Source organism: Gallinula chloropus (assembly GCF_964237585.1).
Source record: "Gallinula chloropus genome assembly, chromosome: Z".
Classification (NCBI taxonomy): domain Eukaryota; kingdom Metazoa; phylum Chordata; class Aves; order Gruiformes; family Rallidae; genus Gallinula; species Gallinula chloropus.
Window position 1 is genome coordinate 69,463,869 of NC_140089.1, and position 26,947 is coordinate 69,490,815.

General features: G+C 44.3%; 1 protein-coding gene across 1 annotated transcript in view; it reads right to left on the reverse strand.

The window, feature by feature from the left end:
* The window catches only part of GPBP1 (GC-rich promoter binding protein 1), a 40,576-nt gene extending 22,511 nt beyond the window's left edge, over window positions 1-18,065 (reverse strand). The window contains exons 1-2 of the mRNA XM_084278314.1: window positions 17,873-18,065; window positions 16,978-17,045 (exon numbers count right to left, since the gene is read on the reverse strand). The gene's annotated coding sequence lies outside the window, so the exon portion shown is untranslated. The remainder of the gene's footprint in view (window positions 1-16,977; window positions 17,046-17,872) is intronic.
* Window positions 18,066-26,947: the final 8,882 nt, after the last annotated feature.

Sequence of the window (26,947 nt, forward strand, 5' to 3'; positions counted from 1 at the left end):
AAGCTGGAAAAGGCCGGAAAGTCCTGATTGCACAATCGCTCTCCTCCTGACTAAAAGGCCTTTTTGAATTTACATGCATGTTTGTACATCTTGGTGTTTCAAAGGATCCAAAAACATGCCAAAAGATACGTAGTCTTAAAAGCTCCTTTAGCCATTCTATCCCACAACACTGAACTAATTTTAATTTACTTTTTCCTTTTCTGGAGCCTCTAACATTCCAATTTTATTCATTATTCCTAATGGACGTCCGGTAATTTGCTCCCTTTTCTTCTCGTCCCGGGGTCTGACCCAACTAGGAATTTTACTATGGCAATTCCTACAGCCCTCGGTTACCTGTAAGAGTGTCTTGCAGGGGGGTTAGGATCTGTCACCCACCCACGACTCCTATATGCCTCTGTTTCTCCAGCTAAGGGAGAATTTGGAGGGAAAACACTCACTTCCGTCCTTCACCGGCCAAGCCCCCCGCGGGAGATTGGAACCGCAGGTCGAAGACCTCCGCACTCTCAGTCACACTCTTACACACACAGGCAACTGAACACATTACTTCTCTTCCACAGTCCACACATGACTGTGGGCACCATACTCATACTCAAGACGCACGACCCCGTCGTCTTCATTCGGGATTGAACCGAATAGTCGTTCGGGTTTTCGCACGCAGAATTACAGGCAAAAACTGCTGCAGCCGGCAAGGGAGCTCATGAAAACAATCAGATTCTTTGCTTGCCTTTATTCAGGTTCAGGATGGCATTAGTCCCGACCCGACCTGACCAGGGGCCACCAAATGGCGGGGCGCCCCTCCTAGATCAAGTCAGAGTTCAGGAACTATAGCCCTCCCGGACAAGCCCCCAGTTGTGATAAATGACTCGGTCCCAAACAGGATTAGAACCAGATTGAACAATTTATTAAACGAATAAAGGCAAGCTGGGGTGCATACCCAGCGCAGGGTGCTCCGGGAGTCTCCGCTCCACCAGGACACACAGCCTACAGTCCCAGTCCCTGGCTTATACGTCTTCCAGGGACAGCACCGCACAGCGGCTTAAACTGACACGCTGGAGTGCCCGCCAGGCGACCCCCACAAGACACAACCATATACTGACACGCTGGAGTGCCCGCCAGGCGACCCCCACAAGACATCCTTTAGGTGAGCTTTAGCTTTTGTCTTGCCAGCAAAGCCAGGCAGCTGGTTCTGCAGACCTGAGGCAGATCCTAGGCGCCCTCCTATTCTTCTTTCCTTCTTCCTCTTTGTCACCTCCTTCTCAGAGACAAGTTGTTTCCCCTGAGGTATCACAATGCACACAATGTGCTAACATTGTGGTCCTTCAGGAGTCTGTTGCTGCTTCAATGTACTTCATATTCAGTACATGCAGAAATCTTTAGCTGCCCCTCCCAGGCCCGTGTCCATACCAGGGTATGTTATTATGCACCCCAACACTATGCCATTTTAACACGAATCAGATGGACATATATCACATTTGGTAATGATACAGAAACAGGAAAGGGTATATTTAAAGGTGGACCAATAAAAGACACGCTAAACTAAGAAGCGGCATATTAAATGTGAGCAGATTGCAGCAAGAAAAGAATTTACTTTCTTCTTCCCTCATATACAGTTCTCATCTCCAAGCAGGAGAATCATGAAATCTTCAGAAGCATCAAGACAAGCATCAATATTAGAAAATCAGCACAACAACAACAAAATGCTATTTATACCAAATAAGAACATACCAAAAGATCCAAGAAGTGTTACCAAGCTATTGGTGAATGGGCAATTAGGTATGGGACAACAGAAGCACTAACGATGGGATTTCTCAACAAATTCATCTTACTATTTTTAGAAGATTAGTCAAGCTTCTTAACACTATTATTTATACAGCTGCTGTGAAAGTAATTTATTCTTAACTCACTGTGATGGTTTTGGCTGGGATAGAGTTAATTTTCTTCACAGCAGCTGGTATGGGGCTGTTTTGGGTTTGTGCTGGAAACAGCATTGGTAATACAGACATGGTTTAGTTACTGCTGAGCAGGACTTACACACAGCCAAGGCCTTTTCTGTGCTTCACGCCAGCCCACCAGCAAGGCGGCTGGGGGTGCACAAGGAGTTGAAGGGACACAGCCAGGACAGCTGACCCAAACCAACTAAAGAGATACTCAGTATCATATGACAACATGCTCAGCATATAAGGGGGCTGGGGAAAGAGCTAGGAGGTGGGGGCATTCAAAGGGATGGCATCTGTCTTCCCAAGTCACCATTAGAGGTAACAGAGCCCTGGTTTCTTGGAGATGGCTCAACAGCTGCCTGCCCATGGGAAGTGGGGGATGATTTCCTTGCCTTGTTTTGCCCGTGTGTGCACACATAGGTGTGTGCTTCACCTATGAAAATGTCGTCTTCAACCCATGAGTTTTCTTACTTTTACCATTATTCTCCCCCATCCCACTGAGGGGGGGGAAGAGTGAGCAAGAGGCTGCGTGGGGCTTTGCTGCCAGCTGGGGTTAAACCCCAACACTCACTGACATCCCTACCTTTTAACGTTTTGCATGGAAATCAAGGGCTTAGGCCAGATTTGGTGAACACCAAGTATCCAAGGTCTGGAAGGGTGTTTTTAACAGAGCTTTGTCCACAGCTCACCAACAATGGGTGTATACTCCTTCACTTATTCTAGAAGTGGATTCAAGTCTTCCTCATTTTCTCAGTTCTTTAACTAAAAGCCCTAAAAAGATTTTTGATAGTGCTGCTCTGTCAGATGAGTCAATCCCTTTCCTAAAAGGCAGTAGAGTGAAGTGGTACTGGACCAAAACTATACAATACTCAGAGCACAAAGTAAGCAGCAGAGTATCTGTGAATTTCCATAAGACCACAGAAGAAAAACTCTTTTAGGCCTAATTCTTACAGCCAGTTTTGATAAAAAAAAACAGCACAGATGTATTTTTAGAACACTGCCTGATCAATTTCACAGGTTTACAGTTTAAAAACTACCAAGAAAAGCAACTATTGAGGATAAGACGCTGCCCAAGTCAAGAATCATTCTCATCTGATCAAACATCTTATTTATCTGGCAATTAGACATGGGAAAATTGAGTCTTTTCATTATTAACTTGCTAACTTTTAATAGGCACAAACACCCTAATCATAATTAAATTGGGAATCAAACAGATTGAGAAAGGGCAAATAGTAACATTATTTTTAAATTATATTTTAGAGTACATTCTCTAGCCAGCGTTAAATCCCAATTTCTTAAATTGCCAATTCCCTGTTTTACCAGGCTCCATAAACACTCTTACAATATCTTACATCTTTACGATGTTGACAACAAGTTTGTCCTAGAATTTATTTTAATATAAAAACATTTTTATTACAAGCATGAGCTCTGTTTTGATGACCTGGCAAATATTCAATAGCTCTAGGATACTCTTCATTCTCAGGAAGATATTTTTGGTAAATTTAAAACAGATCACAAGAAAGTAAGAATGGGATGTCTGCGAGACCACTCTGCACAGGCAGGATTTACTACGCTTAAACCCTCCACGATCAGCTCGGTTGCCAAACAGCACTTTGTTCCTTTCTTGCTTTCCAACTTCAGTCAGATCTACAATTGAGACTGCCACTTTATTCTGCAACATGTCCCATCACTAGAAAGGTTTCTTGCTACCAGGTCTGATCTAAGTCCTTTTTCTTGATATTCCAAGTCCATTCTCTAAACCATCCCTCAGCAGTCAGTCCCCCAAAGCACTTGAAACCTCTATTCAGATTCATGCTATCTACAAACTCAGTAATTATACACTTTATTTCACTTTAGGAGGAGATTTCTGCATTCTGGAAATATAGAACTGCTTTGAATTTTTTTTGTAAGTATTTTTAATAGAGTGAAGGTCAGTAGTATACACCCACACAAACCTTTACAAGAAAGTGCTTTCGTTACCCCGACAGTACCCATGGGTCTGCTAGCAAGCCCCCTCTTGCATAGGTACCACACTACAGATCAAGCACTGCTCACCAGCAACACAGCATTAATACAGCTATCAGAAATAAGCTTATCAAGGTAAACACCACAAACCAGAACACAATTCCACTGCTTGCAGAAACTCTCTTGGTAACAAAAGAGTAGTCCCAAAATTTATCACTCGATGTCTAAGCCACCACTACCTATATTTGCCATCCTTTAATCAAAGTGCCATAAAAGCCAACTCAGCCTAGGTTGTCTATTGCTGAAGCAGAGTTGCACAATTCCAGAAAGGTACTACTACGATCCTCTACTATTAAGACTCAAATGCGGGTTAAGTTTCTTTAACCAGACTGGTGAAAATGTTTGGTCCCATCTCAACAATAGCCTCTGGAGTCTGATTCACATACTGCAGAGTGACTTCAGGAAAGAAAGTCTCACATAACTCACAAATTTAAAAAAAAAATAATTGCTGTGTTTTGGATACTAGAACAGTATACACCAAAGAAAAAGCCTGTTCTTCAATTTTACCTCTTGTGTTGGATCTGAAAGAAGTCTGTGAAGTATTTTGTTTTGGGTAACAAGCAGTAATTAATCTGATATTCAAAAATACAAAATTTAATCCTATCGTTTTGTCAAGTATGATCTCTAATAATAGGGCAGTGAATGCCAAGGAGTCATGAACAGCTGTTTCCAAACGATGCACAGTGAAGAGATTTGTCATAAATAAGACCCAGTCATCTACTCTGAGCCACATTAGCAGCTGAAAAACACTGCACCAAGTACACTTAACCAACCTCAGAGAAGTGCTGGGCTGGGTTTTTTTATGGTTGAGTCAATATGGTAATTTTGTGACAAAAACTATTCCTGACCAGTTCTAAAGCAGCTAGAAGCACTGCTTTAAAATCAAACAAACAAACAACAAAAAAAACCCCACAACCCACACTGGCAAAAAAACCCTTATTTGTGCCTTCTGGAGAGCATTTAGGTAAATTTAATACATTGTCTTTGTTTTAGAATAAAAAGTCCTATGCTGAAAAAAGAGAAGCAGAAAGCCACTGAATAAATCAGGAGTCAAGAACTGTGTGAAAAGCCTAAGAAAAAAACATCTAGAGTAAACTACAAAAACAAAACAAAACAAACCACCCAAAAAGCTGCAAACCTAACCCAAATATCATTACTGTAGCTCATGCTTACAAAATTAAATGAAGTAAAATATTAAACAGTACAGTACATTTTGCTTGCACGACTATTATTTTTCTTTTTTAGATTATCTCAGACAAAGATGTAAGTGAACCCACACTTAGAATAACAGCACAGAAATTTAGAATTTTACTTGGTGTAATAATGAACTATTTCAGTAACCAGGACAAGAAAAGTCCAGGAAAAGTATATGGCTTCCTTTGCTTCGCAAAATGAGGTCCCAGTATTTATGTAAACAGTGTTTGTAAACATCTAAAGGAGTAAATTCCACTACAAAAAGAGATGCCTCAATCCAAAACACTGCAAGAATCACAAGGAAATACTGACCACGGTAGATTTACTCTGAATGCACTGCCATGAAGATTAGAAGAGTAAGATTCTGGAACAACTTTCAAACTAAAGACAAGTACTTGAACTCACCAATTCCTATTCAGCTTCTAAGTCAGTAACTAGTACTTGTAACTTAAGAGGCTAATGTGTTGTACAAGGCACGTATACAATGTAATTATTAATCCACATCCCCCTCCCCACCACCTCAGGTAATAACGACATGAAAATACTGTGTCGCCCCTACAGCAAGCTCCCCCTCTCCACTTGCAATCAATATACTGTTTAAAACCCAGACTTTCTAAACACAAAGACCACCCACTAGAACTACAGTATCAAACGTTTTTCGTCACCCCCCCTTGCAGTAATGCAGCTAGAATTCAACATGGCAGAAAACACCATACAGTCACAAGCTGCTGGATTAACCTACTTTCAGATTACTTTAGCAAAGTGCTTCTTCAAGCTTCACCTTATTTTGCAATTTTCTCTTTATCTGCAATTTTCTCCTTATCTGCAATCTTTCACTCACTACTACTGGAAATAATAGGCAACAGAAAAAATAACTAACATTTAAATTTTGTTTGCAAAGCGTGTTTGTAAACTAAATGCCTCCGTGCATTTAGCACATAAGGCAGGGGCATGAAATATATGATCCAGGATAATTCACAAATTATCTCGGTGTTACAGAACACATCTTAGGTTTAACAAACAAAATTTCTCACATTTTAATAAAATTTGTGCAACTTCTTGCAGTATTTTTTATTTAATCTTTTTTCCCCTCCAATATTTACAGGTGGTGGGGGGGAGGGTTGAACAACAAAACACCCAAAAAAACCCAAACAACCAATCAACCACAGAATGCCCGCTCATCCTTGTACCATTTGTCCTAAATTAGGAACTCCTGTCACTTCTGTGAGTTACAGATTTCACCCTTCATCAGTCCTGATCGACGATCAATTTCACCAAAAAGGCAGAGTGGCAGGAGTTTCTAACCACTGGTGACACATGAGAGCATCACAGGCCAAGCACAGTGCAAAACCCTAGCAAGCATCTGCTAGTCCAGCCTCGAGCTCTACACAGCACATAAAAAAATAGGGATACACTGCAGTCACATGCCAGATTCACTACAGGCAGGGTAACTGCAGAGTCGCTACAGACGGAATCAAGTGCATTTATTCACTCATTTAGTTGCAGCACTAAACCAGAAAGCAGTTCTGCTGCCAAAAGTTATGGAGCAAAAGGATAAGGCAAGAAGACAGATCTAGGATCTTTTGTTCCCTCCCCCACCTCCATCTACAAAATGTTAGAAACAATTAAACCTTACAAAGCCTTAAAATTAAAAAAAAAATTTAAAAAACCCAACCCAACTCTCCAACTGGAAGACTTACGATCTAACCTGACTTCTTTCATGTACCAGAAATTCATATAATGTCTTCTGCATGGCCTCTGCTAACAGAGTGAAACAACTCTAATTTGCCTTTACAAATGTCCTCAACCTGGACTTAAACATATCATCAAGAAAGCAAAGGCTATTGATGTCTGGAATAGAATGGTTACACACACACAAAAATATAGTTTAAGTGATCACTCCTGCTCCCTTCTCCTTTACATAGAATTTCTTCCAGCTTCACTTCCATTCATCAACTCTTTCCAGCATTATAAACCCTCTCTCTCTATTTGTAAACTTACACAACACTAAAAATAACTGCAAGCATCCCTGGAAGTGCACAATACTCTTCAGAAGCTGGAAAAGTGACTCCCATGAGAATTCATCTCAAGGGAATTCTGCACTGGCTGCATAAGTGGACATGAGAACCCGCAGACAGGGCAGAAAAACTATCTTCTGGGGTGCTGCAAGGGCAGAGAGTAGAGCAGGCAGATGTAATCAGAGCATTCTGAATTTTAGTTCCATGTTTTGTTTTCTATAAACAGGTAAAATAAGAAAAAAGAGCCTGATCGTTAAAGTACAGAAATCCGAGAGGACTATGGCACATAACATAATGTGCATCCACATTTAATTGCCATGATTTTTTAAAATTATTTTCATTACTCAGTTTAAGTAGCCCTAACTGAAGGAAATGCATTTAGCATCACACTTCTAATGTATTTAACTATAAACACCGTAACAATGTTGTAACTCATAAGAATCAAGCGTAAAAATTTATAATCCTACCTTTTCCTTTCGCAGATCCACACACATCACAAAAGAATGTCTCAACAACACAACTCTTCAATTTATCTGAAATAGTTATGAACTTTATGAATCACGTGGTAACAAAGCACAGATACTCTGTAACGTCCTTCTGAGGGCACACTGCCTACTCTCAACATTCCGTACTCTCTCAACCACAAAGATAGTCTCCTTTATTGTTTTCACCTTCACGAATTTTACCGAAGAAAAACACGAATTTGATGGCTTACTAATTTTAAATCTGGAAAGTATATTCTGAAATATTAAAATACAACATCCAAAAGTGTTCTGAAAGACTGAGGACCAACTCATACTTCCCTAGAAAATTAACAACTGTAGTGACTTCTCCCATAGGAAAGATGCTCTAGTACCTTACTCATCCTTGTGGTCCTTTGCTGAACTCACTGTACCAAGTCCCTACCTTTCTGGTACCAGAAATCCTACAGCAGAACACAGTGCTCCACAGCTGGCCTCACTGGGCTGAGAGGAGAGATGAACTCCCCTTGACCTGATGGGAACACTCCTCGTAATGTGGCTCAGGGAGAGGTTTGCTTTACATGCTCTGAGGATAGCATGGTTGGCTTGCTGCCCAACAGGACACCCAGGTCCTTCTCTGCAGAGCTGCTTACCAACTAACCAGTCCCCAGCATGTACTGGCATACGCTGCTACTACTCCCTACTACGCAGGACTTCACACTTTTCCTTTGCTGAACTTCACAAGGATCCTGTGTCCAGTTCTCCATCCTGCCCAGGTTCCTATGAATGGCAGTATGAGCATCTAGTCTATCAGCCACTCCTCCCCATTTTGCATCATCTGCAAACTTCCTGAGTGCAAACTCTGCCCCATTGTCCAGGGCTCTTAATATGTTAAATAGTACAGGCTCCAGTACTGAACCCTGGGGTACAACAGTCACAGCTTCCTCCAAATGGCCTTCGTACCCCTCATCACAATCCTGACAGGCTGGGCCTGGCCATTCAAACGTTTGTTGATACACTTCATCATTCACTTCTCTACACTTTGTCAGCTTCACTATGAGGATGTCATGGAGGACACTGTCAAAAGCCTTACTGAAATCAAGATAAACAACATCCACTGCTCTCCATTCATCTACCGAGCTAGTCAGCTACTTTTAGAGAGGGCTTGGTTAAGCATGATTTCCCCTTCATAAAGCCATGCTGACTGCTCCCACTCACCTTCCTGTCCTTCATGTGTTTGGAAGTGGTTTCCAGGATTAGTTGCTCTACCACCTTCCCAGGGACTGAAGTGAGGTTGACCAGCCTGGATCCTCCTCCTTATCCTTCTTGATGACAGGATTGACATTTGCTCTCTTCTAGTGCTCAAGAGCCTCTCCCAATCACCCTGAGACCTCTCAAAGACAATAAGGAATGGCCTTGCAATGACATCAGCCAGCTCCCTCTGTACTCATGGGTGCATCCTGTCAGGACCCATGGATTTACGTACATCTAGTTTAAGTGTTCCCTAACCTGATCCTTTCTCCGTGGGTGGAGAAAAAAAGCACAGCAGAACTTTAAGATGACAAGGACATGAGATCAGAGACTGTCTCCACCCAATTTTAAGAGCATGTTGTTCAACTTGCCTAACCAGTATTCAGCTGGCAGAGGAAAGACAGTCCCACTGGTATTGAAGAGATCCAACTTCAGGGAGGTCTCTCCATGTGTACAAAATCGAAGAATTTCCTTAGTCCAGAAAGCTGTCTTGAATATTTAAGACAGGTTTCATTAACATGTGTGAGATACATTTGGTAATACTCTTTGTCTAAACTACTAGAATAAATTAAAAAAGAGTTTGTTGGGGTTTTTTTCATATCTTAGCATATAGAAACCTTTAAAAATGGTGGCATCACTGTAATAACTAAAAGGGTGGTCAGTACAATAGTAAAATAGCCAAAATACCTTCAATCTAAAAATGTAATTTACTAAAAAATTGGTACAACCAATTTATATAGAGCCAACCTAAGTTTTATAGAAAAAAAAGTTTTTAAAATAACACTAAAAATTAGGGGGAAAAAAAGCCCTGACAGCTGAATCCATCTCACCAGAATTTAGATACACATAAAAATAAGTTTGCATTTCCAGCTTTTATACCTCTCATGCTCTGCAGACAGCCTATAGTACTTTACAGGGAACGGTTTCTGTAACACTGTATTTCAGAGATTGTCAGAATATGATTAAAATAAAAATACAATATAAACACAAAAAGCTATGAATACTTGAAGATTATGAGTGGAAAAGCAAAGTTATTAATGGGGGGGGAGAGGGTATGCAGCAAAAAGAAGCTTCAAGCCATGAATTACCAAAGTTAGAAGAGAGATAATTCAGATTTCTTTATGCTCCCTGAAGAGCAGTTTAGAACTTCGTTTTACCAATTTTTATATAGAAACAGAATAAATGAACAGAATAAATGTGAACAGAATGCAAATAAATGAACAGAATCAATGTTAAGAGCACACAGATAAATACACATTTGTAATTTTCAGGATAGTCTAAAATTAGCATGTAGGCATATCTAAGTGGCACGTATCTATGATCTTTTGCCTAATGCCTCACAGATTGTTATTACCATAAGCACAACACACCATAAACGTCATGTGTCTTTAACTCCACCCCTCAGCTACACACTTGTTTGACAATCCACCCTCACATTGTCACCACAATTTTCAGTGTAATATTTAGAAATGAGGGGAAAGAAGATTATAATTCATCAGAGTTCAGTGGTCTGTGGAGACAGGACAAGGGGCAATGGCTGCAAGTTGGAGCACAGGAAGTTCCGCACCAACGTGCGGAAGAACTTTTACAGTGAGGGTGACAGAGCCCTGGGACAGGCTGCCCAGGGAGGTGGTGGGGTCTCCTTCTCTGGAGGTATTCAAGATCCGCCTGGACGCCTGAGTGATATGTCCTAGGGAGCTGCTTTGGCAGAGGGGTTGGACCCGATGATCTATCGAGGTCCCTTCCAAGCCCTATGATTCTATGACAGTGATGTGACAGTAGAAAAAATAAAAGGTTATATATTATTCAGTGTCTCAAGTTTGTTGCTACTGTTGCTGTTTTGCTTCCTTGGTCAGGAGCTACAGCAAGCTCATTATCAAATCCTTCATAAGTCAAGACAACAAATAAAGCATATATAGGAATAGCAGAGGTTTCTATAAGCAGGTCTATATGACATCTTTGAGTGACCATCTAACAAGAAGGGAAAGGAGACACGTAATTTTCTAGCAGGGAATTCAGCAACTGAATGCTTACTATCAAAGACATGCTAAATGCCAGTTGTACTCCAGTTCAAGACAATAACAACAACAAAAAAAAGATAAAGCCATTTGCTAAGGCAAAATTTTCACTAAAAGAGAGAAACTCAAGAATAACTGGCCTACAGAACAAAATGACCCCGTGGTTCTCCCACCTTAGAACAGCTTCACCTGCTCAACATCAGCCATGGAAAAAACTACACAGCTAAAAAACTATACGCACAGGTCACAGAATCACAAGGTTGGAAAAGACCTTTGGAGATCAAGTCCAACCATTGCCATCCTGTGCTAAACCATATCCCTACAGTACCTCATCAACCCTTTTTTTCAACACAACCAGGGAAGGTGACTCAACCACCTCCCTGGGCAGCCTGTTCCAGGCCCTGACAACTCTTTCAGTAAAAAATTTTTTTCTTATATCTAATCTGAACCTGCCCTGGCACAGCTTCATGCCATTTCCCCTTGTTCTATCTCCTGTCACCTGGCTGAAGAGACCATCACTCACCTCTCTACAACCTCCCTTCAGGTAGTTGTAGGTGGTGATAAGGTCTCCCCTCAGCCTCCTCTTCTCCAGGATAAACAGCTCCAGCTCCCTCAGACGCTCCTCATAGGATTTGCCCTCCAGCCCCTTCACCAGCCTGGTTGCCCTTCTCTGGACTCGCTCGAGGACCTCAATGTCCCTTTTATGGTGAGGAGCCCAGAACTGGACACAGTACTTGAGGTGCAGCCTCACTAATGCCAAGTACAGGGGCACAATTACTTCCCCAGACCTACTGGCCACACTGTTTTTGATACAAGCCAAGATGCCATTGGCCTTCTTGGCCACCTGGGTACACTGCTGGTTCATGTTCAGCCTGCAGTCAACCAACACCCCCAGGTCCTTCTCTTCCTGACAGCTCTCCAGCCAGTCTCCCCTGAGCCTGTAGCACTGCATGGGGTTGTTATGTCCCATGTGAAGCACTCCACAATTGGCCATGTTAAACTTCATCCCCTTGGTCTCAGCCCATCGGTCCAGTCTGTTCAGATCCCTCTGAAGAGCCTCCCTACCCTCAGGCAGATCAACACTTCCTCTTAGTTTAGTGTCATCTGCAAACTTACTGAGAGAGCATTCAATCCCTTCATCGAGGTCACTGATAAAGATGTTGAACAAGACTGGACCCAGGATTGAGCCCTGGGGGACGCCACTCATGACCGGCCTCCAGCTGGATTTGGTTCCATTCACCACCACCCTTTGGGCCCATCCAGCCAGCCAGTTTCTAACCCAGCTGAGGGTCCACCTGTCAAGGCCAGTGGCAGCCAGTTTCTCAGTCAGAATGCTGTGAGAAACCGTGTCAAAGGCTTTACTGAAGTCCAGGCAGACCACAGCCACAGCCTTCCCCTTGTCCATTAATTGGGTCACCTTGTCATAGAAAGTGATCAGGTTAGTTTGACAGGATCTACCTTTCGTAAACCCATATTGACTAGGCCTGATCCCCTGGCCATCATGCATGTGCATCCTATGCATCCCCAGACATCAGACCACACAGACAGTCTCTCCTCCACAAACAAAAACATCCAAGATTTTTCTCAAACTAAGCACTGTATCACAAGCTGCACATTCTGCCCTGAAACAACAGTGAAAATTCCTTGTGATAAGAGATCCTACGCAGTTATTTCTGGTCAAGGTTATGGCTAACTTGAGGCACAACTGTTAAGGGTAAGCTTGAAACTACTCTTGCTTAAACTCTTACAGATACATCTCAATTTTCATCCCCTTTTTAAATACATAGTTTATTACACCTTTTCTCTACTCCGTGATTTAGTTTGAACAAAACAAAATAAGGTAACTTCAAGTTATTGTGCTACCCAAAATTTGCATGTTAATAACAGAAAATAATACTCAACCCCCAACACAAGCTTTTCGGATTCTTCTTTAAAATTAAAGCATTTCTACTGATCACAAATGGCTGGAAAAGCATGACAACTATTTGAACTGCACAGTCACAACAGAATGAGCTTAAATCTTCACAACCAACCATTTAACACTTTCAAGGCAAAGTGTGCATTTCACCACTTCACTACATTTTAATGATGAAGAGAGTTTACAGACCAGTAACTTATAAACAGGGCTAAGTTATGGTATGGTAATTGTCTCAAGTTATTTGGTTCTCTAAAACTCATTGTCAAAGACTCACACTTCCGATAAAAGGAAAAGGAACTGAACTTTTAAAGGTCTCTCCCACTGGTTCAACAGCCATTTACAAAATTTTGAACCATCAGCTAAAACCTCTTCTTTCTCAACTATGCTACTACTGCAAAGTAAGGAAAATCTCCCTGTTTAGTCTTGCTGTGCTCACCAACCAACACGGAACTGTTATGATGAATATTCCAGCACTGAACAAGGAAGGGTAAAATAAAATATATGCACTGTTTTTCTTTTTTAAATTTACTTTCTTGCCTCATCTTTCAAAAAGCAGTATGTTCCTGCAGAGCACAGAGGATGGAGCCACATCCTCTGTCAAACACGAACACTAAAGGAAGAGCTGCTGCAGGAGCAGTCACACACCATTCATGGTGTCATGTACACATGCACACACAGGGAGGAGCTGTTGACAGATATTAGTTGTTTAACGAAATAAATGAGTTTTAATTAGAATAAATTACTGAGGATTATAGTAGGGTGTGATTTGTACTGTTTATAAGTTTTACTTAGCATGAGTAGCTAGATCTGCTGAAGCCTTTAGGCTGTGATAGTTATTTTTCTCAGTAGTTTTCCTAGCAGTTGGTACAGTGCTGTGTTTAATCTTTTACCATGGGAAACTATTTTGATATCACACTGACGTCCCACTAGTGTTTTTCCCAAGTCTGGGACTCTTCAGTTCTCCATGTTCCACCAGCAAGGGCAGGGGCACAAGGAGCACAATCCAGAAGATAAGGATGCTCCAACCTTCAGCTGAAGCTGCAGATCAAGCAAGATAAGAGCCTGCCTGCCTGGACACAGAAAAAAGATAATGTTAGAAGACCCCAGACAAGAAGTCATCACTGGAACTGAAAGAGCTTGGACAGAACATGAAGGACATGTGGGGAGTGGGTATATGAATCACAAGGATATAATCGTCAAGAGACTTCTTTGTTTAGGGTCAAACACCCAATCTGGGCTGGTTTTGATGCTGTGCCTTTTCCATTTAACTATTTTTATATAGCGATTTTATAGAATTCAATGCCTGAGACTCTGCTGCAAGTAACTTAAGAGTTGAGCCTCAAGAAGAAGGAAGCATGTCCAAGAAGTGTGTGTGTGCAACACTGCGAACGGTGTGTGAATGCTTAGGCAGCAGCTCCTCTGCTGATGTGGAACACCTTCATAAGACTAATGACATGCCTAGGCATAAGAAGTGTACGAAGTCAAACCATAATAGCAAGTTTTTTGTAATCATTTAAAGCCAAAACATTCTCTAGTATGGCCATAGCCCTACAATCTAGTTGAACTTTAAAAACAAACCAACCAACCCAAAAACCAAACAACCACCCCCCCCAACCAAGAAAACCCAAAAGCCACCTTCGTTTCTAACTTACATAAGGATGAATCAACTAAAGCACACTTTGTTTGGCATAAGGACCTTGAATGTCAGCAGACTCAGTGTTCTAAAAACCCATCACTGTGCTTTATCATATGGTCTTTTCCTTCCTATATATGTATATAATGGTTGCTTATGAGCCATATATATAGTTTTATATCACTTCTATGCATCAAGTATTAGCGTCAAGACATTCAAAACATCCTTTAGGAAATGCTTTAGAAACAAAGATCATTAGAGAGCTTTGCACAGCTTAACCTTCACTTTCCAAAAAGGTTTTTCCTCCTTCCCCTGTACCAAAATGCAAATTAAAAGAGCAAACAATTTCATAACACAGTATAACTTCATACTTGAAGGCAAACTACAATCAGGTTCTTTCCACTTGAAGCCCTACACAGTTGCAGAACCATTTGGTGAAGACCTTAGCACTCATCTCCTGCCCTCTGCAAGGTTCAAATTCTGAAAGCTGAAGTGTTAGTGCAGTAACATCACCACCCCACTCGGCATAGGTTATGTAACAAAATCACTGTGAATTCTTCTGCACTTCAGAGTCTTCACAAGGATCAGAAGAAACAGCAGTTTAAAAAAAGGTAGGTGTTCTGACATGGCCTGAACACAGAAAGCAGAAAAGTAATTCTATGTGTTTCAGCTGTTTCCCAGACTATATTTACCCAAAATACAAAAGGAGATGATCATGGAAGAATTGATGGCACCACACAGTGCATTATCACTAGTTACGGTGTAATACTACTGCTCAAACACACACAGAAATAAAAACAAACAAAAAAAAAAGCATGTCATATCTAATTAAAGTTCATTTCTAATAAGGTTTTCAAATAGTTCCCTTTGCAGGACAGAATTTACTACTCCTACTGAGAAGTAAAGGCAGCTTCCCCAAAAGTTACTGACATACAATCACTGTCACGCTGTTCCATCCACACATTTTAAACTGAAGAATCTCATTAGAACGAAGGGAAAAAAAAGCATAAAGTTCATTAACTCGTGAAGAACTAACAATGCTAAATACCTACACAATTTCCATATATCATTTTACAAATTTAATCCCACTCAAGCTTTGCTACAAGTTTAAACCCCGGTTACTCTTAAAAGCTTCCACCGTCAGTTTTTTTTTCCCCACAGCAGAGCAGCCTACACCATTCAAGACAATTTCTCAACAGAAAAGGACCCATTTTAGGATTCTACCAAAATAAACACATCAGTAAAAGAGCCAAGCTGCTGACAGTTATTCCAGTACAAAAGCTATGTTTACATCAAGGCTTAAAGTATAATCTCTCCGGGGCAAGGACCTTATCTTCACAGTTGTCTGCAAACTACTTAACAGACTAGGCAAATAAAAACCTGAAGAAGAAATTAAAGTGGACCAGCATACTAGGCATTTTCTCATCAACGAGCCTAACCAAGTATGAGTTTTGCTTAGTGTACAGGACATGGCTGTAAAGCACGCCTGAATCCTTGTCAAATGCCTAATGCACACAAGTAACAACTGCACTTCCCAAGTGCAAATGTGGTGAAAAGGAAAAGAAAAAAGCCATCCTGCCAGCAGATATATGTAAAGACAGATTTAATTTAATGAAGCTAAAAAGCAAACTTTCCAAAGCATACAGAAGGGAAAGAGTCCACATAAAGATGTCAGCCAAAATAATAAGTGCGGGGATGCAATTTCAATTCCAGTGAAAGCCTCTTCTCAAAAGGTAAAAGTATCTCACAGCACCAAAAGTTACTTTCTTAAAGAGACAGGTATCACTTTTTCTTTGAGTTTAGAAACAAGTACTTGTGTTACTACTTTTATGACAGTATAACAGCCAAAACCAACCCTAAATGGCCACTCATGCCTGAATTCTTCCTATTTACCAAATGCTTTCAACTAACCGAATGAGGAAGGTCGCTCTTCTCTGTTAGTTTGGTTCCTTCACATGGGGACTCATCAACCCCCAGCCACAAGCCACAGACACAGTACAGAAACAGACTCCTAATCATGTTCCACAGCTTTCATGTTTAAAAAAAAAAAATCAAGTAGAAGTTGAAACAAAGAACCAGCAAGGCCATCCAAAGAAAGCGAAATGCTGAAGCTAGATCTAGTTTCAGATACCGAGAAGGCAGCACATAGAATTACTTCAGCAAGCCTAAGAATTTTAAAAAAACTTGTTTAAGCACAAACCTCTCATTTGTGGTCAAAATAACAAGGTACAGGGGAAAAAAGCACCGTAGCAAACTTTATATACAGTTTCACATACTTAGCATTACTTTTTCTACAAGGCTTTAAAGACAAGCCACCTTCCCAAACATCTCTGCATTGCCGTCGGAGAACACCGTGGGTTTTTTTTTTCATTAGTTCACTACTACTACTATTACTTCAGTACTGAAGAACCTCTGAAGAACTTTTTAAAAGGCAGTCACTAAGGTAAAGGTGTCACTTTTACCAGACACTCAGTTTACAGTCTAGCCAGTAACGCTTTATTTAAAGTAAAATTACCACTGACTTTTGAATTAAGTTGTTCTGTCCATCTTAATTTTCTTTGAGGGAGTTGCAATTCAGCTGAATGCAAACCTAAACAAAAAAAAGTAGATGTTGTAAGCATATTAATTTTAAAAGTTAAATTATATCTACCTTCAGACACATTTAATCACTGAAGGAGGAAGGGGACAGAAATACGTCTAAAAAAAACATGCGAAATTAGTTAGTTCACCACTGGATTTAGTTTTGAATCCTTCCAGAAAGGTGGAGGAGTTTTGTAATGTTCCACTTGAGGACCAAACTTATTAATTCCCATTTCAGAACTGGAAACTCACTCTGAATCCAACCTTAAAATTTCAACACATAAAAAAGCTAGTTTGCATCATCAGAGAAACTCATCTTTGGTAAAAAGTTTCTGGGTTCCCTAAGTGAGAAAGAAGAATGGAAGGAAATTTCAAAAGAAAGGAAAAAAACCCACCACTAAACCATAATATCTACACAAAACTACATTGTTACCTTATTATTATGCTGGACAATCATTTAATACAAATTAGAGACTGAGATGTGATAGCCATCCAGCAGACTTGGTCAATAATAGCTCGCTGTTGAGATTAAAATATCAATGTGAAGGGTAAATTACTTACAGGTTCAGTCCAGATGTACCTATTTTTCCACCTCCTAGAAAAATCACATTTCTACCTACACACTTCTTCCTGAATATGTAATCTGCAAATTCTTCAAGAATTATTCAATTAATTATTAAAAAAAAAAAAACAAATAAAAAATTGACTCTGCAATCTCATCTCAACATTCTCAAAACCCTCAACAACCTCTAGGCAGTAAACATTACTAATTTAACCATTTTACTGACAAAATGTTTATTCACAGGTAAACTGACTTATGAACATTACAACACTTACCAAATCCAAGAGGACTGCACAAGGTGCTAGCACTGCGCAATTTGTATTTTTCCAGTTTGTTCTCCTTGAGATATCTCCCGGGTTCTTGGTGATACTACATTCGTAGCTATTTGACGTAGATTCACATCACAGAAATCAGCTACCCATCCTTCTTGCTCACAGATCCTACAAAGGCTATTTCGAAAATTTGCCAACTCCCTATCTTTTTTGTCCTCTCTGACAGCTTCTTCTCTTGTCTATTCCATGTACGTAACACTGTAAGAAGCATCAGCTCCGGGTGAAATAAATACACTTTTTACACCACAAACTGCGAAGCCAAAAATCCAAATTTCACATCTGAACTGTGGAAGATTAGCCACCTTCAGGTAACTGAGTCTTGGTAAACAACAGCTATCTGGACACCTCCATACTGCTTATTGGCAACATTTTTCAAAAAAAAATATTAAAAGTATAAAAGAAAAAGTGATAAACAAACATCTGTTAGATTCTTCATTTAGAAAATAGGTCTCACTGCAAAACGACAGAAGGCTATGTCAGAAAATCTAAAAAACGAGACCCAGGGGAAAGCATCTGCCATGAAACTTTTCAGCAGTGTCTACACAGTGACTCAGGCTGCATTTAACCTGGAGCCAGTTAAGAAAACTGGTTGTGTGCCTGTGACTTCAGCCTAAAAGGGGAAAAAAAAGAAATTAAAAAAGTGTCTAAAAGCAAGAAAGCGCTTTATTTTGGCAGCCGAAGTATGCAGAACTCGATAAATTTAGCCAGGTACCCATGCCATGGGGACCAAAGCGCCCACGGGTGAGGTGCTCGGCGCTGCTAAAAGGAAAAGCTCACGGCTTCGGGCTTTGGCTGCTCAGACGCCCACTGCTAAGTTTCAGGAGCCCTTTCAGGAAGAAGCACTCGGACAAATAATCCCGGAACGGTGCCTGATACTTCTCCCCTCTCGCAAGGGGCGACTGCTGCCGGTCGGCTTCCGCCGAGTTCTGCTTTGCGTTTTGGTTTGGGGGTTTTTTTCCCTCCCTACCAGCTGAAGCAAGAGGCTGCAAACCTCCGGGGCTCGCTCTGCGATCCAAACCGCCTACGGTAGAAAAGAACCAGAACAATCAGTCCCCTTTTGAAAGTCGAACCGGCGTTAGAGAAACCCGCAAGCCCGAGAGCCAGACACGCGTGTACGCGGCCAGCCAGAGCAACTCGAGTGCAGCAGCCCCGGGTAAAGCCCAGCTCCGCTCGGCTCGGTTCGGCGCGGCTGGGCTGGGCTGGGCTCGGCTCGGCTCGGTCCGGCCCCGGAGACAGCAGCGGGCGCGTCTGCAGGGGAGCGCTGCCTACCTACGGGAATGTCCTCCCGCTTCTTATTCCCGAAAAGACAAATATAAATGGGGGGAGGGCGGGGGGATAGAATAAATAAATAAAAGAGGAAGGAAGGGAGGGGCGTTTCTCACTTTATTGGGGAAGCTGAACGGGTCTGCTGGAAGCACCCGGGGGGACGCGCTGACCTGGGCCAGGGACACCGAGCGGAACCGCAGAGCGAGCCAGGAGGAGGCGCGCCAGCAGCCCGGGGAAGCCCCAGCGCGCCCCGGGGAAGGGAAAGCCTCGCCGCGCCGCCGCCGGGGCTACCCGACTGCCGGGTCCGCGGGGTAGACCCCCGGCCACAACCGGGCCCTTCGCTGCAGCGCGCACCCGGAAGGGATTCGCCGGCCCGCGCTGAGCGCTCCCTCTGCCTGCCCGAGGGGCTGCGCCGCCTCCGACCAACAGCAGCAGCGGCCGCCACCGGCCGCCCCGCCGGAGACTCGGGGGCGGCTCCCCCTGCCCTCCCTGAGGGCGGGCCTGGCCGCGCGGCGGGGGAGGGAACGGGGCGGCCCGGCGCCCCGCACGTCAGTACCCGCCCCGGCCCCTCCGCGCCTCCTCCCGCCCTCGGCGCCCCCGGCCCGCCGCCACGCCGCTCCTGAGGCGGGGGGGGGCAGGTGGGAGGGGGCCAATGGGGGGGGGCGGGGGCGAGGGGCGTACGCTCTGTGCCCGGCGGCGGCCGCGTGCCGCCCCCCCGCGAGCCGCGGGGACCACGGGAGCGGGAGCGCCGCACGCGCGCACCCCCCGCGCGCGCACGCACACACACACATGCACACACACACCCCGCTCGCCTCGCTCCCAAAATGGCGCCGCTCCGAGCCGCACTGCTCTACGCGCACAAGCCTCGCGAGAGCCGGCGCGCGACCCCGCGGGAACCCGGGGCGGTGCTTCTCGGCCGCCGCCGAGGGTACGACACCGCCCCCCACCCCGCCGGCGGGAGCCCCCGTGCCGTGACGTCACGGAGCAAACCTGAACGTCCCTCGCTAGGCAGCGGGGGAATCCCCAGTGCTCGCCCCGCCCTGCCCCGCCCGCGGGAGTCCCCGGCGCCGCCGTAATGAACCGCGCAACGGCCTAGCCTCACCCCTATCGGCACGGGAGGCAGTGGCGGCGGCTCCGGCCGGCGGGATAACGCTGAGGTGCTGGAACGGGGTCGCCTAAACCGAGGCGCGGGCTCGGGGCGCGGCCGGACGAAGCAGCCTGGGCGGGAAGGGCCGCGGGACGGTCCGAGCGCCGCGTACGCGGGCGGTGAGCTCGGTGCTGTCCCCGAGAGCAGCACGGTCGGTGCCGGGGAGAACCCCGCAGTCGCGGGAGCGCATCGCGGCGCCTGGGGCCAGGGGCGCAGCGGTTGCGCCATTAAAACCAGCGAGGCGCTGCCAGCGCCTTCCCGGGGCCGGCGGGAGCGGGTTCAGCCCGGGCACCCGCTTACGGCGGGGCGGCGCGGCGCGTAAGAAGCGCGCACGGCGCTTTGCATCCCGGAAACTGGCTGGGTGCCGGGATTAACCCTTTGCAGCTCTGCCCTCCCGTTTTCCCAGCGGGAGGCCAGGTGGTTCTGCAGTTAATTACGTGAGCAATTAAGTACACAAAATCGCGTTGAAGTATCATTACGGAGGGTACTGGCAGGTGTTTTTAAGGCCTGCATTTGGCTCTGGGTTTTCTGTCACGGGCAGTTTGCTCTGAGTTTTACGTTATTGTTACAGCTTAAACGACACACAGTTTTTATGCATTTATTTTACAAAAAAAAGACTGAAAGTCCTGACAGGCTTTTTAAGTCCTGACAGGATTTTTAAGGCATTTTCCAGACTCACGTGCGCTGTCAGAATAGCCTATTTTCATAACTAGGTAAAATTGCTAGAAATTACCAAGAAGCAACAATTGCTGGAAAAATTACTAGAGATTGACAACTGGCAAAGTAGAAAAATACGTGAAAGTCTCAGCTTCGTTATAGAAAGGTTAGAAAATGTATTATATCATGCAATGGTTTGGGTTGGAAGGGACCTCAAAGCCCACCTAGTCCCAACCCCCTGCCATCCACAGGGACACCCTCAGCTAGCCTGGGTTGATCAAAAACTGTCAGACCCTCTGACACTGCTGCAGTCAGACTGGCCTTCTGTTTCACTCTAGGTAGTCAAGTCACGTTTAAATTCCTGAGAGCAGCACTGTTTTTCTAGGTTCCCATCACGATCCTGACTGCATTGCACTTTTCTCAATCTCACCCTTGAAATTGCCCTTTTATTTGTCTCAACCTGTGCTGCTGAAGTAAGACTTGCCAGGCAGGGTGATGGAGCATAACTCATGCCCCTCGCTTATTTTCGCCAACTATCACTCCAGACAAGGAGCCAAGTCTGATGCCTCTCTATGGAGTCACCTGGACCATAGTACCAAAATGGCCTGTGCTCTCAAATTTCATTATTAAAATCTGTTTCAGGCTAGTAGTTTATAACCTGCATACTGATCAGTTTGGCTGTTCTCAGCCATATGATGCAGTAGTAACTAGAAGCTAACGTCACTAGAAACATTCCAGGAGTCACTATGCTTCATGCTCCAGACACAAGTAATACCAAGAAATATCTGAGCAAAGGGATCATGAAAAAGGACCAAAGCAACACAGACAATCTTAAAATATGATGGGTAACTAGGAGAATGGGCTAAGAGTTGAACCCAAAGCGCCATGAAAACAGAGCACACTTTGTCAATAACACACCTCCAGGCCAGCTTGACAGCACACACGTAAGCTGTATTAATGATCTGAAATGACCTTTCAATTCATTTCAGTGAGTTTTGGCTAAACCCTCTGATCTGCACAGCTCTTCTGAGCATCTTCTGGCTTTGCAATATGTTATATACTGTGAGTATCAAGAGAAACACAGTGTAGCAACAGACTATCAATTAATTTGAATCAGTTCTCCTAATAGGCTTCTGTTTGTGTAGCTTCATGTATGATTCTTCTATTTCCTTCCAGTGACAGTAACCACATCAATTTTAGTAACCACAGGAAAAGCTGTGACAGCCATTAAGGAAATTATTCTAAAGCAGTAATGGGAAATGGGTTTGATTTATATCTCTTTGTTTCATTACATGTTTCATGTCACTTCCACTTCATGAAAAGCAAGGTTTTGACCCAGCAAACAACTGAAGTGATGTCCATACCTTGCCAAGACCAGTGGCAAACCTCCTACTGAAATCAAGAGTTCCCTCTCTTAATGCACTTAATTTTACACGTCACAAGTGCTTAAGCAGCTCCACCAAGGTCAACAGGACCATTCTTAGTGTGAGAGAATTAGCTTACAGGAATTAATTTGAAATCCTGCTGGAGATTAATTTGGTTTGTGAAGAAGTTCCTGCCATACAGAGTAACTATACCAGCTGGTTCCCCAGCTATGCACAGGGTTTGTACCAGCAACACAATGTTTCTATTTAGGTGGTTTTGTTTGTATGGAGAATAATTAAACTATACTGATAAACCCATATGTGTTCCATTACTGATGAAGAAATCATAGCATAGTCGGAGCTTGGTGTGAGAAACAGAACTTTGGGTTCTTTGACAATGGGCTGGCTCGAGCCTCACCAGCCTCGCTTTCTAGGGATGGGAAGCACTTATCTCCAAGGGGCAGAAGGATACTGTCAAAGAAGCAAGGAGGGCTCATTAATAGAGCTTTAAACTAGATAAGAAGTGGGAGGGGAAGAGGGCCAGGCTAGATGGAAAAAAGCCTGGGTGTGGTGGTCAAGTTATTGAGGGATGGTGTGCTGGCAATGAACTCCGGTCAGCCACCCTAGTTAATCTGGGGCGTAGTGTTGAAATGTAACTACTGTTGATGGGCTAGGTAACTTAACCAGCTGTCACTTGGGAAGCAAGGCTTCCCTAAGGAGCATATCAAGATCAATAGACCAGCTGAAGTGCATCTACACCAATGCATGAAGCATGGGCAATAAACAGGAGGAATTAGAAGTCCTTGTTACTAAAGGAGACTATGACGTGATTGCCGTCACTGAAACGTGGTGGGACAATTCACATGATTGCAGGACTGCAATTGCTGGTTGCAAACAATACAGGCGTGACAGGCTGGGTAGGGGAGGAGGTGGGGTAGCCCGGTATGTCAGAGAATGTTTTGACTGCCTGGAGCTGGAGTATGGTGACAAAAGGGCTGAGTGTCTCTGGGTAAAGATCAGAGGAAAACAAAATCAGGGAGATATAGTGATGGGAGTCTACTATAGACCACCTGATCAGGAGGAGGAAGCTGATGAATTGTATTTTAAACAACTGGGAGAAGTCTCACCATCACCAGCCCTCGTCCTTATTGGGGACTTCAACTTACCAGATGTCTCCTGGAGGTACAATACAGCAGGGAGGAAGCAGTCTAGCAGGTTCCTGGAGTGTTTGGAAGACAACTGCCTGACCCAGATGGTGAATGAACCCACCAGGAAAGGTGCCCTGCTGGACTTGTTGTTTGTAAACAGAGAAGGCCTAGTGAGGGATGTGAAGGTTGGAGGACACCTGGGGCATAGTGATCATTAGTTGATAGAATTCTTAGTACTGGGAGAAGTAAGGGAGACACCAGAACAAGCATCTTAGACTTCCGTAGGGCTGACTTTGGTCTGCTCAGAAAGCTGCTCAATAAGATTCCATGGGAGGCAGCCCTTGAGGGCAGAGGAGCCCAAGAGGGTTGGTTGCTCCTCAAGAAGGAAATCTTGGTGGCACAAGAACAGGCTGTCCCAGTCTGTCAGAAGAGGAGGTGGCGACGAAGGAAGCCAGCTTGGCTGAGTAGGGAGATCCAGGAAGATCTTCAGGAAAAGAGGGAAAAATATGACCTTTGGAAGAAGGGGCAGGTGTCTTTGGCTGACTATAGGAATTTAGTGAGATCATGTAGGGAGAAAGTCAGAAGGGCTAAAGCTGAACTGGAACTCAGAATGGCCAGTTCTGTAAAAGATTAATAAAAAGTCCTTCTATAGGTACATTAACAGTAAGAGGAGGGTCAAGGAGAATCTCCAGCCCTTATTGGATGCTGAGAGAACATTAGTGACAAGGGATGAGGACAAGGCTGAGGTCCTTAATTCCTTCTTTACCTTAGTCTATAATAGTAAAGATGGATATTCCCTGAGTACTCATCCTCAGGATCTGGCTGACAGGGAGGGGAAGAATAGCAAAATTCCCATAGTTCAGGAGGAAATGATTAGCGACCTACTTGGCCAGTTAGATACCCACAAGTCAATGGGGCCAGATGGGATTCACCCGAGGGTGCTGAGAGAACGCTCAGATGTCCTAGCCAGACCCCTTTCCATCATCTACCAGAAATCCTGTCAGACTGGGGAAGTTCCACTCAACTGGAGGCTGGAAGATGTGACACCCATATATAAGAATGGCCGGAAGGAGGATCCAGGGAACTACAGGCCTGTCAGTCTGACCTCAGTCCCGGGGAAGATCATGGAAAGGGTCATCTTGGGAGCTGTCATGCAGCACATGCATGATGGCCAGGGGATCAGGCCCAGTCAATATGGGTTTACGAAAGGTAGATCCTGTCAAACTAACCTGATCACCTTCTATGACAAGGTGACCCAATTAATGGACAAGGGGAAGGCTGTGGCTGTGGTCTACCTGGACTTCAGTAAAGCCTTTGACACGGTTTCTCACAGCATTCTGATTGAGGAACTGGCTGCCACTGGCCTGGACAGGTGGACCCTCAGCTGGGTTAGAAACTGGCTGGCTGGATGGGCCCAAAGGGTGGTGGTGAATGGAACCAAATCCAGCTGGAGGCCGGTCATGAGCGGCGTCTCCCAGGGCTCAGTCCTGGGTCCAGTCTTATTCAACATCTTTATCAATGACCTTGATGAAGGGATTGAATGCTACCTCAGTAAGCTTGCAGATGACACTAAACTAGGAGGAAGTGTTGATCTGCCTGAGGGTAGGGAGGCTCTTCAGAGGGATCTGAACAGACTGGACCAATGCAACGGGATGAAGTTTAACATGGCCAAGCATAGAGTGCTGCATATGGGACATAACAGTCCCATATGCAGCACTGCAGTCTTGGGGGAGACTGGCTGGAGAGCTGTCAGGAAGAGAAGGACCTGGGGGTGTTGGTTGACTGCAGGCTGAACATGAACCAGCAGTGTGCCCAGGTGGCCAAGAAGGCCAATGGTGTCTTGGTTTGTATCAAAAACAGTGTGGCCAGTAGGTCCCGTCCCCCCCCCCACCCCTTCCCTTTTCCCTGCTCTTTTCCTTTAGGGAGCAGGCAGCTGCGTGGATCTCAGCTCTCAGCCGGCGTGAAACCACGACAGTCTTTTTGGCGCCCAACATGGGGCCCAAAAGGTTGGGATAACAGTAGATCTGACCCTGACCTGATTGTAATTAAGGCAAAGTTGTGATAAGCACTTTGGTTTAAGCAGTCTCTGGTCACGATGCTCTGGTATCTACTGATATTGTTGATCATGAACTTGTGCTGGTATCTGTATAAGATTTTGCTGCCCTGTCTATTCTTTAGACAGGGAGGAGTTAATAATGGCAGCCGGTATGGTGGGAGTACAGCAAGAGATATCTACGCTGCTTTCTCTTCCTTTGGGCTAAATACAACAGCTCTGGTAACAGTTTTTGAAAATTTCCAATATCCCTGGGATATTTAAAGTAGCATTTTGCTGTTGTTATGTTTGGTGAACATGGTCCAGCTTTTGTTAAATATTAAGCAATGGTTTGTGAATACCACTCAAGAGTGTTCTGCAAGGCCAGATAATCACGAGTGGCAGGGTATGTGGCAGAGTATGGGCAGCTACCTAGGCACATTCTCACGCCCAATGGTTTGGAGTTTCACCCCTGAGCAGTTACAGGACCCTGATAAAGTGACTGCATATCTGAAAAGAAATTGCCGTAAGTTTCCCAGAGATGCACAACTTACTGCACTGTGCTGGGCCCTGGCCACTATTTACCAAACACTGCTTGATAGCAGGCAGCACTGTCAGTACTGTCAGCATTGTCAGAGGGAAAGGAAGGAAAACAGACCAGCAGAGACTGCAGCTGCTGCAACCCCTATGACTAGCACTGTGGCTACTGCAACCTGCCCAACCGATGCTGCAGCTACTGCTACCCCTACAGCAGATACTGCGGTAAAACAAAAAATCAACCCACATCAGTGTCTGTTGCTCCCGTACGAAAGAGGAAATACACAAAGAAAGTTGTTCCTGTAGTGAAGGAGGAGGATGAGGATGAAGATGAATCGGGGCCATCTGATGAATGTCAGGATAAAGTGGAGCCATCTCAACCATCTCAGGATAAGGCAGGGCCATCTCAACCATCTCGGGATAAGGCAGGGCCATCTCAACCATCTCAGGATAAGGCAGGGCCATCTCAACCATCTCAGGATGAGGTTGTTGTCACACGATCCCTGTCCCTGAGTGAGCTGCGTGAGATTCAAAAAGACTTCAGCCGCCGCCCAAGTGAGCACATCATCACTTGGTTGCTCCGATGCAGGGATCACGGGGCCAGTAGTCTGGAATTAGATGGCAGGGAGGCCAAGCAGTTGGGATCCCGAGCTAGAGAAGGAGGCATTGATAGGGCAATTGGGGAAAAGCCTGAAATCCTCAGTCTCTGGAGGCGACTACTGTCAAGTGTGAGGGAGAGGTATCCCACAAAGGAATACATTACATGTCAAACACCCAAGTGTAACAACATTGAGGCAGTTATCCAGCACCTGAGAGAATGAGTTGTACGGGAGGTAATTTATTATGATCTGGACAACTCACAGCTTC